An 11,806-nucleotide genomic window follows, 5' to 3' on the forward strand; every position below is an offset into this window, starting at 1 on the left:
ACCTGATTTTAAGGGTCCCTGAACCCACTAAACCAGTTGGCTTTCAATCTCACTCTCTCTCCCTGCAGATCACCACACCCAGACTGTGGCCTGTGAGTCTTCCAGGGTCAAGCAAATACCTTTGCTCTCCTTCCTCACTTTGCTTTGAATTACACTTTCTGGGCTCTGGCATCCTCTGGTTTTGAGAAGCCTGGTGGAATTGTCTGTGAATTATAAATACTGTCAGGCTACAGGAACATAAAAATCAAGGAAAAGCTGATGGGCTTGCATTGCTTCAAAAATATCATGTAAAGCAGGCGAGACAACATTTTTTCCCCCTGATGATCAGTCCACAGTTGGAATACACAGAGTTGTTTTCCAAAAAGTTCTAGCTCCCAAGGCCAGATCAAACAGAATGTTACATTGTCAAAGTTCAGATTAGTCAGACAGAAACCATTTGCAGATGTGCTCAGTAAGGTATGATAGTTGATAGTTTCATTCATTCATTCAGAAAGTATTTTGGTGACCATGTGTGAGGCACTGTGCTGGGACACAATGCCTCTTAGTTTCTGCAATCTCACTTTAGACATTAATTCCTCTAGGAAGTGTTCTCTAACTTCTAAAAACTGAGTCAGGTGTCCTCTTCTGTGTTTTCCTGGCACCCTGCGTTTAATCTTAAGGCAGTGTCTAATTGTTTTGTAATAATTCCTTACCCTTTGTAGTAGTAAGGATAGGCTAACCTAAACTTCCAGAGTAAATAAACCGCCAAATTTCAGTACCTTAACAAAGCTGTATTGCTCACTTAAATTACCAATCATTGTGAACTGGATGGCCCTACTGAAATGCTCTTATTTAAGAAACGATTAAAGAATCCAGGCTTCTTTTAGATTAAACTCTTTTTTCTATTCAGAATCCTCTGCTTGCACTTAAATGTACAGAAGTGGAGACAGAAGAGAAAAAATGAGTAAGGAATGGAGAAGAGGGGAGGGGTGGGGAGGGAAAGGGAAGGGAGGGGAAAGGAGGGAAGGGGAGGGGAGGAGAGGAGAGGAGGAGAGGAGAGGAGCTATAGCTGCTCTTAACTTTCTCAGAAAAGTTAAAAACTGGCAAGAATCCATAATATTGACGTCACTCAGATTGAGGATGGGAAATGTGGAGAAACTTGTGGGTATTTAGTGAGAAATAGTACACTCTGACATAATTACCTATATACAAAAACTTTGAGAACAGGGACTGGTTATATGAAAATATTTATTGCATGACGACATGTTTTTACCTGAGAGGAATTGACCAATAGATACACAAATTTATGGGAGAGGAAAGAGAGAGAGAACAATACCATGAGGACTGTCTTTGAATAGGCAAGAGGGAACGGGTTCAAGGAAACAAGTGAAGAGACTGGCCCCGGACAGAGCTAAATAGTTCTTCCATGATAAAAGGAGAAAAGGTCTAACACGTTGAAACCCCGTCTCTAATAAAACTACAAAAAAATTAGCCAGGCGTGGTGGCGGGCGCCTATAGTCCCAGCTACTCTGGAGGCTGAGGCAGGAGAATGGCCAACCCAGGGGGCGGAGCTTGCAGTGAGCGGAGATCGCGCCACTGCACTCCAACCTGGGTGACAGAGCGAGACACTGTCTCAAACAAAACAAACAAACAAACAAAAAAACCGAGAAAAGTTTAAGTGTATGGGTACAGAGTATGTGAGTACAAGGAAGTTTGATGGTGGGAGGATGAAGAAATTATCTTCTCATTGCTTCTATTTTCTCAGGGAAATAAGAATGGTTATTGACCAAAGGTGGGAGGGAAGGGAAGAAGTGTTGGCAGTTTAAGAAGTGCTTAAAATTCTGCAGGTTAGCCCACCTTACTCAGATTAGAAGCCAAAGTTTCTAGCAGTTGCTTACAAAGCCCTGCAGTATCAGAAACCCTTAATATGCCTGTTATTCCACCTTGTACTTCTCTTCCCAACTTCTACTCTGCTCCAGCCACGCTCGATTATTGCTTTTCCTCAGATATTCTAGGCATGCTTTCAGCTCAGGCTTTAGACTATGGACCTTCTGCCTGGGAGGCTTCTCCCTGATATCTGCACGAATGGCCCCCTCACTTCTTTCAGCTCTTTGCTCATATATTGCCATGTTAATGAGGCCAACTCTCAACACCCTATCTTCTGCTGCTGCAATGTACCTATCCCTCTTTCTGGAACTCCCAATCCCTCCCCCTTATTTGGCATTACCAACCCCAACCCTTATTCTCCTCCCTGGTTGGAACTCATCAATGGCATGTTCTTCCCTTTTGTTTTCTCTCTTTCTTTATTTCTGTTTTACTCTACCAGAAAATAAGGACCAAGGCAGCAATTCTTTAAATTTTTGGTTTACTGATAACACCTACAATGGTGGCTGGATTATAACAGAAGTTCACTTCATCATTATTTTTTTAAAATGAGTCAATTCTCATAGCCTCCTTACCTTATTTATTATTATTATTATTCCATTAGTATCACCCCGTTTTACATGTGAGAAACTGAGGCACAGAGAGATTTAACAATGTTCCAAGGTTGACTTGCTAGCAAACATCTAGGAAGTAGTAGCATTGCACTTGAGACCCTGGCAGTCTAGCTCCAGAGTCCATGTGCACAACCACTTAACTCATCTACTTCTCCATACATATCCTTGGTGCTGTTACTGCAAACTGATGAGTGTAGGTGTTGTTCATAGATATCTTTATTTGACAAATGAGGAAACTGAGTCACATAGTTTAGATTAACTTGCCAAATGCCACACCATTAATAAGAAATTGAGCCAAATTTGATTAAGATATTTTGTTCCTAGGATTTCTGCTTCTAAATACTATGTATGTTTCCTTTCTAAAAATGCTATTGCACAAAATCATCTCTAGAAATCATTAATCTCCTCTTTATTGTTGTAAAAAAATCACATGTTTTCCTTCAGGACTGATTTTTTTAAGTGCTGCAAGTATCATTTTACCGAGTGACTGGCCAACCACATCAGATTGTACTGCTCACCCGCAACCATTTAATTACACAGTGCTCGTAAAGCCAGAACTGCTGACCTGAATCCTGTGGTCTTTTCTCTCCATGTGGTAAGCTCTTAATCAATTGAGTGTTCAATTCAGTTTAATTCAATGTTTTTACTGGCTTGAACCATTTCCTCGCTGAGCTCACACAAATACCACCAAGGACTGCCATCTGACCAGGTCTATACGGATTGGAGTCCAGATTTTAATCAGTCTAGTTTCTATGTGTGTGGTCCTTACAGTAAGGTCATTTGGTATCTGATAGTGTAAAAATGTTGACTTTGATACAGAGATTGTTGCCATGAGTCATTGTATGCAGGCCAAGGTCTGTCTGCCAATAATGGCACTAAAGGACTTGTCAGGAAGCATAGAAGAACTGACTGTGCTTCTCAACGCTAGTTAGCAAAGGGAGGCTCTGATTAGTATCTCAATCTCTAAGCTGCTGTTTAAGGTATTTAATCATCAAAACATATACATATCCATGTATGCTTCCTGCAGATTCTCATTTGGACCCAGAATCTACATTTGCCCTTGAACTGATGATGGATTTTGTATTATCATTTGCTTGCTTTGAACAGAAAGGCATCTAAATTCTCTCAGCCCTAAGAAGAGACCCTGTATCAATGGGTCTTCTAAATAGTTGCTTGGGGATTCTGTGGCCAGTGGGCAACTCAAGCATGACAATCTTTGTATGAAGCTCCAGGAGTATGCCACTTGCCCATGTCACCTTTTGTTGTGGTCATCTGTTAACTATCTGTCTGCCTGCCTGTCGTTTTCGGGAAATATTTTTCTCCAATTCTGTGTAACTATCTTAGTTCTCTATGTTGTCCTCCCTTGTTATTGACAAAAGGGTGTATATAATACCTACTGCTGGTCAGAGTACCCTAAAGTCTGGACATATGGCTGAAAACTAGGGGTAAGCATGCAACCTAAGTAAAATTTGAAGAAGAAAGGATAGGAGAGGAGTCAAAGGCATTTTCCAATGTGAATTGCTTGTCCTTTGCAACAAAACACATTGCTCACAAAACATTTACAGCCTAAAACACAAATTTCATAGTTCCTGTATGTCAGAGATTCCAAGAATGCCTCAGCAGGGTCATCTGGCTTAGAGTCTTTCAAAAGACTGCAATGTTGTGTCAGTAAAGGACTCAGTCAACTCAAAGTTCAACTGAAGGAATATATGCTTCCAAGGTCCCTCAGTAGTTATTGTTAGAATTTTGTTCTCAGGAGCTATTGAACTAGGGGACTCAACTTCCCACTGACTGTTGGCCAAAGGCAGTTTTCAGTTCCTTGTCACCTTTGACTGTCCATAGGGAAGCTGGCTGCCCCAGAGTGAGCAAGTAAGGGGTCAAGAGAGGTAGTTACAGTGAAAGGGAGCATGACAGCAAGATAGAAGCCACAGTCTTTCACAATGAATCAAGGAAGTGATAGCCCATCACTTTTGGCATACTCTGTCCATTTAAAGCAATACATTCTTTACATTTCTAGGTCCAGCCCATGCTCAGTGGAGGGGATTATACAAAAGCGTGTCGGGAAAGAAGTGGGCATCATCTGGAGCCATGTTAGAAGTCGGCTACCACAACAATGCTTCTATATATGGGAACCCAAGGCTGACAGTAACCCATTTGGGGCAAACAAATTGGAAGAAGTATTCTCCTCTCAACAACCAGATGCAGTCCAGATATGCCTATGTCAAGAAACAAAGCACCTCTCCTTGGAGAATGCATCCCCAAGTCAGAGCACATAGGTTGACTTATAGAGACTACCATCACTGAGCAGTGCACACACTATAAAACTGAGAAGAGAAGCTCTGTGTTCACTATTGCCTCATTTCCTGCCAATGCACAATTCTCTGTTAAATAATGACACTTTGAAAGTGAAGTCCAACCTGTTCTGTTTCAGAAGAATAAAGGCTTTGATAGGGATCACAGTCAATGCAATATCTCTCATTAAGTAAGAGAATGTAGATGACATCCCTGAAATTAAGCCACTAGCTTTAAAGCGCTATGCAAATATAAGGAATTATTACCATTAGCTAGTCTGGTGAACTCAACTAATCCCACCTAATACCAGCATTTTATTTTGAGAACCCTGTAATTAACTTCAGATTCTCATCCTGCTTTTATTCAGCAAAGCTTTATTGAGTACCATTTTTTAATCACATACTTTCAGGCAGATAGGAGTCATGATGCCGAATAAAACAAACAGTGCCAGGTATGGGTGGCTTTTCATACAGATGGCATAACTAGACACCTTCATGCACTCAAAGGGACTCAAATGCTACATTTCTCTTACTCCATACCATCTCACTGCCATTACTCTATGTGCCTGAGACTCCCAAAGGAGGAGAGCTAACTCTTAGTGCCTACAATATGCCATACACTAAACCATGTGGTTTATCTATATTTGTTATAATCAGGTAACTTTCTGGGGCAACTATCCTCCATGCAGTAGTTAGTGCTCAGGATACTTTCATCTTGTGATTTCACCATCTCCAAACAAGCCATCCTTCAGGCTGCTCATAAGGAAGAGAGATCGAAGAATTTGGCAATGGCTTTTTACTGCCTTAGGCTGGAAACGATCTGTGTCACTTCTGCTCATAGCCCATTGTCCGAAATCGTTGAAATGGCCTGGACAAACTCTAAAGGGGCTGAGAACTCTGGTCTTCTGTGCTCAAAAGAACATGGCAAACTAATAACGTCTACAACCACATCCACTATTTTCTTCCTACAAAAGATGCTGCAGAGTCTTAGAAAGTACAGGTAACCTTTCCAAGGTGATTCAGCAGAGCGTGGATTAGAACTTCAGTCTGTCTGGTTTCAAAACACAGGTTTTGTTTTATTTTACACCACAACAACCTACCACTTGGTGGAACCATTCCTTTAGGAATTGCTTACTAGGATATTCATTTTCAAGTAGCATGTATTAAAAAGTACATTCTGAATGCCTTATCCCAATCCGATCCTAAGGCAATGAGCTCTCTCCCATATATGAACAACTCTGACAGAGGCTTTACCTGTCTTGAGTCTTTTTGCATCCTCTACCCATCCACAGACCATCTGAAAATTCTGTGTGTGACTCTAAAACTCTATTTACCGAAAGCTGTTATTTAAGAAGCCACTGTTTCATTCTCCCTTTATCCAGTCTCTGCTTTCAGGAAAGACTACAACATCCATGCTGTGTCATTATAGTTAAGGAAAGTCAACATATTCTATTTTCCATCCATCCCCTATTCCTCCATCAGACACTACTAAGTGGTTATCTGAAGGAGGAAAGCACCGCCTGAGAACAAGGGGAATGTTTGGGGCCAGTGTTTAATGTCTTCCCTGAAAACCCCATGACACCATAGATCTGACTTGATATTTTTCTTTCTACTGATTTTGTATGGCTGACTTAAGAAAACAAACAATGATAACAACAAAAATACTAGTACAAAAGCGTAGGAACACAATTAAGCAAGACCTGAAAACTGAGTTGGCAGAGTAGCAGCCTGCTAACTTGTCACCGTTGCCAAAAGATGAATGGCAATACCTGTTCTCACAAAATCTTTAGGAGAAGATAAACAATGTGAAAAAATTATAGCTCAAGAAAGAAGCTGTCAAATCCCTTTGCATGTCCACAGGAAAAAGAGACCATGTGCTGCTAAGGTAATCAGTGAAGGCTTCATGGGAGAATTGGTATTAGATAATAGTAACAACACTAATGATAAAATGGAAATAAAGCCAAGTTAACATGAATAGAACTAATTATACCAGAAATTTTACCAAACACTTTATATATTCATAACTCATTTATATATTTGTTAACCCATTTAGTCCTTAGGATAATTCTAGGAGATATTTATTTACTCATTCAATACATATTTACTGAGTCTCTGCTCTGTGCAGGCAGTCTGTGAGCTGAGGTTATGGCAAAGAGCGAGACAGAAAATATCGTTACTCCCTTGCCACTGTCTACTGAGAACTACCACTATAATTTTTCTTTTACACAAAACTGAGGTACGAAGGAGTTAAGTATACTACCAAAGGTCACACACACTTTCAGTGTCCAAGCCAGGATTGGATTGCAGCCAGTAAGGAACAGAGCATGTTTATCTACTACATTTTCCCAACATGTGGTAACAGTGATAGCAACAGTAGACAGTTTCCTAGGCAGATAGGGATGGATCTCAAGTGAAACTTGACCTTCAGGCCAAGGATAGTCTAAAGCTTGAAAACACAGCTACCAGTTACAGATAGAATCCATGAACCACAGTGAGAACGTTCATCCCTGTTTTGCCAACTCTCATTTGATTGGTTCTTTCTGAATGATGCCTTTTAACCAATCAAATGAAGCCTTTTCCAAGCCTACCCATAAATCAGCATGATTTCCCCATTCTAAGCCCATAAAAATCCCAGACTCAGCCTCATAGATGGCTACCCACTTTTGGGTCCCTTCTCGCTGTCAAGGGCTTTTCTTTGGCTCAATAAATTTTACTCTGTCTTACCCCCTCTCCAGTGTCCCCATACCTTAGTACTATTGGTCATGGGACAAGAACCTGGAACTCGCCAAACTGCTAGAGGAAAGAGCTGTAATGCTTCTGCTCACTGAGCTGCAGGCAGTGGGAGTAAATGAGCTGTAACACTCCCTCCTGCTCACCAAAGTATGACAGTGGAGAAGCCACAACAATAGGACGATAATGAAAATAACAATCATGTCAGATAACATTTAGTGAACATTTTAATGGCAAGTGCTATGTGACTTTATGTGGGTACTTTATTTATTCTGCAATAAAGTCCTGTGAATATAATAACTAGAATAGGTTTGTGACATGGTAAGATCCTGCATTCTTAAATCAGGTCACCATATTTGAAATCTTAGTACTTCCTGGTACTTGGCTAGCTGTGTTGCCTGTTCCTCAATTGTCTCATCTGTAAACTAAGTAACACGACTAGCCAGTATCACAGAAAACTGAGGTTTTTGCACTAGTATTATGGACATGCATCTGCCTCCTATATTTTAAGTGTGCTGAAGTTAGTGGCATATCTGAGCACTTGCTGTGCCCCAGCACCTGACTTATGGGAAATGCTCAATAAAAAAATTCATAAATGAGTACAGGATTGGTTGAATAAGAAATCTTGATCTCGTTAAACAATTTTCATGAATCAAAGCTCAGGGTATGAGCTCTACGAATTCAGGAACCTCACAGTATTCCAGAAACGATTCCAGAGACAACCACACATTGGAAGGATTATCCTTAATCAATATGGGAAACTTACCACAAGCCAAGGCAAGTACCCATGGCTGCATAGAAGCCTCTGTATACTCAAGGGTGACAGTTCTGTAGCAGAGACCAAAAAGAGGCAACTTTTTCTGTCTCACTATTTACCTTGGGTTTGGGTTCAATTATAAAGAAATTGGATCAGAAAGTAACTTCAGGCTGTACAATCTTTCTTTGCACAGGAAGAGTTGCCCTGAAGCAGACAGACACTGAATTGGTACTCAATAGTGCAAGCCACATCCTGGTGTTGTAAACACATTATTGAATCCTCTGCAATTGTAGGAATGCATGGATATGAGCGGAAGCTAGGCATTTTCAAAGTTGGCATGAAAGAGGGAACTGATGTGCTCAAGCTCCATCCATTTTCTTTTCCACTAATGAATACTCCTTTTATTCCAAAGTCTCCCAAGTGACTCCCCTGACAATATAGGTAATTAATGGGCCATTCTTCTTGATTCCGATACTGTTGAAAATGTGAGAGGCCTAATAATTGAATCTGCATCTAAACATTCCCATCATCTGAGTGACTAAGAGTACATTAAATTAATAACAATTTTTCTTCTAGGAACTTCTTTATAGCTTATTGATAATGATCCTTTGACAAAAGAGAAAATGCATTTAGTGAAACTTTGCCAAATCAGACTGGAAGAGGAATTTTCCTTGATTCCTCTTGAGATGAGATTTAAGATTGGACTTCAATAAAGTCAGGAAAGTATAGGGTCAATGATAAGGTTCTCAAAAAGTCAGAAGTAATTAAGAAGCACAAGTTGACTTTGAAGATTGTTGTTTAATTTTTTTTAATGATTTAAGGCTAAGGATTATCTTAAACTTTTTTATAAAAGTTCTTTATTCTAGATAAGAGTCCTTTGCAGAATACATATGTGGTTTTAAAATATTCTTGTTCACATGTAACTTGTCATTTTGCCTTTTTTAAAAAAAAAATTATTATACATTAAGTTCTGGGATATATGTGCAGAATGTGCAGGTTTGTTATGTAGGTATACACGTGCCATGGTGGTTTGCTGCACCCATCAATCAGTCATCTACATTAAGCATTTCTCCTAATGCTATCCCTCCCCAGCCCTCCACCCCCCGACAGGGCCCAGTGTGCAATGTTCCTCTCCCTGTGTCCATGTGTTCTCATTGTTCAACTCCCACTTATGAGTAAGAACATGCGGTGTTTGATTTTCTGTTTCTGTGTTAGTTTGCTGAGAAGATGTTTTCCAGCTTCATCCATGTCCCTGCAAAGGACATGAACTCATCCTTTTTAACAGCTGTACAGTATTCCACAGTGTATATGTGCCACGTTTTCTTTATCTAGTCTATCGTTGATGGACATTGGGTTGGTTCCAAGTGTTTGCTGTTGTGAATACTGCTGCAATAAACATACGTGTGAATATGTCTTTATAATACAATGATTTACAATCCTTTGGGCATATTACCAATAATGGGATTGGTAGGTCAAATGTTATTTCTTGTTCTAGATCCTTGAGGAATCACCAGACTGTCTTCCACAATGGTTGAATGAATTTATACTCCCACCAATAGTGAAAAAGCCTTCCTATCTCTCCACATCCTCTCCAGCATCTGTTCTTTCCTGACTTTTTAATGATCACCATTCTAACTTGCAACGAGATACGATGAGATGGTATCTCATTGTGGTTTTCATTTGCATTTCTCTAATGAACAGTGATGATGACCTTTTTTTCATATGTTTGTTGGCCACATAAATGTCTTCTTTTGAGAAGTATCTGTTCATATCTTTTGCCCACTTTTTGATGGGGTTGTTTTTTTTTCTTGTAAATTTGTTTAAGTTCCTTGTAGATTCTGGATATTAGCCCTTTGTCAGATAGATAGATTGAAAAATTTTTCTCCCATTCTGTAGGTGGCCTATTCACTCTGATGAAAGTTTCTTTTTCTGTGCAGAAGCTCTTTAGTTTAATTAGATCCCATTTGTCAATTTTGGCTTTCGTTCCCATTGTTTTTGGTGTTTTAGTCATGAAGTCTTTGCCCATGCCTATGTTCTGAATGGTATTGCCTATGTTTTCTTCTAGGACTTTTATGGTTTTAGGTCTTAGTTCAAGTCTTTAATCAATGTTGAGTTAATTTTTTGTATAAGGTGTAAGGAAGGGGTCCAGTTTCAGTTTTCTGCATATGACTAGCCAGTTTTCCCAACACCATTTATTAAACAGGGCATCCTCTCCCCATTACTTGTTTTTGTCAGATTTGTCAAAAATCAGATGGTTGTAGATGTGTGGTGTTATTTCTGAGACCTCTGTTCTGTTCCATTGCTCTATGTATCTGTTTTTTTGTTTTGTTTTGTTTTGTTTTGTTTTTTAACCAGTGCCATGCTATTTTGGTTACCATAGTCTTGTAGTATAGTTTGAAGTCAGGTAGTGTGATTCCTACAACCTTGTTCTTTTTACTTAGGATTGTCTTGGCTATATGGGCTCTTTTTTGGTTCCATATGAAATTTAAAGTAGATTTTTCTAATTCTCTGAAGAAAGTCAATGGCAGCTTGATGGATATAGCATTGAATCTATAAATTACTTTGGACAGTATGGGCATTTTCATGATATTGATCCTTGCTATCCATGAACATGGAATGTTTTTCCATTTGTTTGTGTCCTCTCTTACTTCCATGACCAGTGGTTTGTAGTTCTACTTGAAGAGGTCCTTCAAATCCCTTCTAAGTTGTATTCCTAGGTATTTTATTCTCTTTTTGAAATTGTGAATGGGAGTTCACTCATGATTTGTCTATTATTGGTGTACAGGAATACTTGTGATTTTTGCACGTTTATTTTGTATCCTGAGGCTTTGCTGATGTTGCTTATCAGCATAAGGAAATTTTCAGCTGACACGATGGGGTTTCCTAAATATACAATCATGTCATCTGCAAATGGAGATAATTTGACTCCCTATTTGAATACCCTTTATTTATTTCTCTTGCTTGTTTGCCCTGGCCTGAACTTACAACACTATGTTGAACAGGAGTGGTGAGAGAGGGCATCCTTGCCTTGTGCCAGTTTTTAAAGGGAATGGTTCCAACTTTTGCCCACTCAATATGATATTGGCTGTGGGTTTGTCATAAGTAGTTTTTATTACTTAGAGATATGTTCCATCAATAACTAGCTTATTAAGAGCTTTTAGCATGAAGGAGTGTTGAATTTTATAGAAGGCCTTTTCTGCATCTGTTGAGATAATAATGTGGTTTTTGTCATTGGTTCTGTTTATGTGATGGATTGCATTTATTGATTTGCGTATGTTGAACCAGCCTTGCATCTCAGGGATAAAGCCAACTTGATTGTGGTGGATAAGCTTTTTGCTGTGCTACTGGATTTGGTTTGCCAGTATTTTATTGAGGATTTTCGCATCTATGTTAATCAGGGATATTGGCCTGAAATTTTGTTTTTTTGTTGTGTCTCTCCCAGGTTTTGGTATCAGGAAGATGCTGGCCTCATAAAATGAGTTAGGGAGGAGTCCCTCCTTTTCTATTGTTTGGAATAGTTTCAGAAGGAATGGTACCAGCTCCTCTTTTTA

Source organism: Mandrillus leucophaeus, unplaced genomic scaffold (assembly GCF_000951045.1).
Source record: "Mandrillus leucophaeus isolate KB7577 unplaced genomic scaffold, Mleu.le_1.0 Scaffold449, whole genome shotgun sequence".
NCBI classification, from domain to species: domain Eukaryota; kingdom Metazoa; phylum Chordata; class Mammalia; order Primates; family Cercopithecidae; genus Mandrillus; species Mandrillus leucophaeus.